This window comes from Pavona decussata, unplaced genomic scaffold (genome assembly GCF_977016875.1).
Source record: "Pavona decussata unplaced genomic scaffold, jaPavDecu1.1 SCAFFOLD_3785, whole genome shotgun sequence".
NCBI classification, from domain to species: domain Eukaryota; kingdom Metazoa; phylum Cnidaria; class Anthozoa; order Scleractinia; family Agariciidae; genus Pavona; species Pavona decussata.
In genome coordinates this window covers 1-2,500 of record NW_028146543.1, presented here as the reverse complement: position 1 = coordinate 2,500, position 2,500 = coordinate 1, and the positions used below count along the sequence as shown (strand labels likewise).

At 44.7% G+C, this 2,500-nt stretch overlaps 1 pseudogene; it reads left to right on the top strand.

The window, feature by feature from the left end:
* Nucleotides 1-1,493: 1,493 nt before the first annotated feature.
* LOC146445852 (small subunit ribosomal RNA) lies at nt 1,494-2,500 on the top strand (annotated as a pseudogene; the record flags this gene model as incomplete).

Below are 2,500 nucleotides of genomic sequence, written 5' to 3'. Positions count from 1 at the left end.
AGGGTAGGCCCACCAAAAAGTGCACTTCTGGTTAGGTCGCTAATTTCTAAAATAAATGTGTCCCAACCAAGTTTTTTTGGACGCTCTTTCGAATGGCAACATTCCTGATTGAAAATGCCGACCTACCAAAATCCGCACTTTGCTTCCCCGTCCATATAGGGGTGAGTATTTGGCTTTGCCTTTGTCAGACTCAAGTAAAAGCATTTAAAATGGAGTCAGCATACAAGAAAACCTAGATTGGGATAGTTTTTCTGCCTACCGTGGGATCATAACCATAGAACTGCCCCTGAGGGAGGTAGGGTTAGGGTTAGCGTTAGGGTTAACGTTGGGGTTAGGATTGAAGACAGAAGATTGGTGATGTCAGGAGGACCTTCTTAAAACAAACAGAAATACACTTATTAGGGGACTAGGGCCAGTGGACTCAGAAATGTCTTTCGTAGCAGTCTCCTATAAGAGTATTTTTCTCTGATTTAGGTGACTCCTCCTCACACCACCATTTTTCTTAGTCGAAAGACCTCTTCACAGCACGACTTTCCTGATGGATTTCTATGTAACTGCTCGTGCTGAGAGGTGTGTCGAAAGTTGATCATGTTCCCGTAAAATCTGAGGTCTCCACTGTCTAGCGAGGTACTTACAGTGAATATAGTGAATTTTTCAAAAATTGGAGAATTCTGACTTTTGCGATGAATTTTAATGTAATTGGTCGTGCTGAGAGGCGTGTTAAAATTTGAACATGTTCCCGTAAAATCTGAGGTGAGAATTAGTGAGGTACTTACAGTGCGTATAGTGACAAATCTTTAAAAGCGTGAAATTATGGGATGTTGTGGCTTCAATGGGTTTTTAAGATGTCACCAGTCATTTGGCATGACTTACAAACGATTTGGCTGGTTGTGGGTTCGATTTCAAAATTTCATTTTTTTCGCGTTTTTATTTTCTGTCTACCATATCATGCAGTCTCCTTATTAGCGTTTGGGGGTTATAGTGTGGGCAGGTTGGTCGCAAAGGTTCCGAGAGGAGCTGGCTAGTAAACCCTGTCCCTTATGTTCCACGGCGGCAAGGCGGAGAAATAGAGGGCAGAATTGACTAACGGGCAAGGAAAGTTGGGCTTGTAGCTTTCCTTTCGAAGGAGGGAAAAGATGATGCCCGAAAGCATTGTCACTGTAGTGGCAGGCAGAGTGTAGATGGAAGTTGTGTACGCTAGCCTTTGGCTAATGATAGAGACAAAAGAGCAGGAGGATATTTTCCTTCGCAGAAGCACTTTTCTTGCCTTCCTTCAGCTCGCTTGGCGAGTCTGACAGGTATGCCTGAACTGTGCACGGGTCCAGTTGTGAGAAAGACGTGGCAAACAAGACGGGGTTTCCCTTGACCGAGGGACCGTGTGGTCCGTTTGGCTCATGGGTTCCCCCCGTGGAGGCAAAATCTAAGAAAGCTTGCTCTCCCTCTGCGGAGGGGGGCCGCTTAGCAAGGAACTTCTGTTCCCTGCGGTGGATAGTTACCTGGTTGATCCTGCCAGTAGTCATATGCTTGTCTCAAAGATTAAGCCATGCATGTCTAAGTATAAGCACTTGTACTGTGAAACTGCGAATGGCTCATTAAATCAGTTATCGTTTATTTGATTGTACCATTACTACTTGGATAACCGTAGTAATTCTAGAGCTAATACATGCGAAAAGTCCCGACTTCTGGAAGGGATGTATTTATTAGATTAAAAACCAATGCGGGTTCTGCCCGGTCATTTGGTGATTCATAGTAACTGATCGAATCGCACGGCCTTGCGCTGGCGATGTTTCATTCAAATTTCTGCCCTATCAACTGTCGATGGTAAGGTAGTGGCTTACCATGGTTGCAACGGGTGACGGAGAATTAGGGTTCGATTCCGGAGAGGGAGCCTGAGAAACGGCTACCACATCCAAGGAAGGCAGCAGGCGCGCAAATTACCCAATCCTGACTCAGGGAGGTAGTGACAAGAAATAACAATACAGGGCTTTTACAAGTCTTGTAATTGGAATGAGTACAACTTAAATCCTTTAACGAGGATCCATTGGAGGACAAGTCTGGTGCCAGCACCCGCGGTAATTCCAGCTCCAATAGCGTATATTAAAGTTGTTGCAGTTAAAAAGCTCGTAGTTGGATTTCGGGATGGCTCGGCCGGTCTGCCGCAAGGTATGTTACTGGCCGGGCTGTTCTTCCTCGCAAAGACTGGGTGTGCTCTAACTGAGTGTGCTCAGGATCTGCGACGTTTACTTTGAAAAAATTAGAGTGTTCAAAGCAAGCCAGCGCTTGAATACGTAAGCATGGAATAATGGAATAGGACTTTGGTTCTATTTTGTTGGTTTCTGGAACCGAAGTAATGATTAAGAGAGACAATTGGGGGCATTCGTATTTCGTTGTCAGAGGTGAAATTCTTGGATTTACGAAAGACGAACTACTGCGAAAGCATTTGCCAAGAGTGTTTTCATTAATCAAGAACGAAAGTTAGAGGATCGAAGACGATCAGATA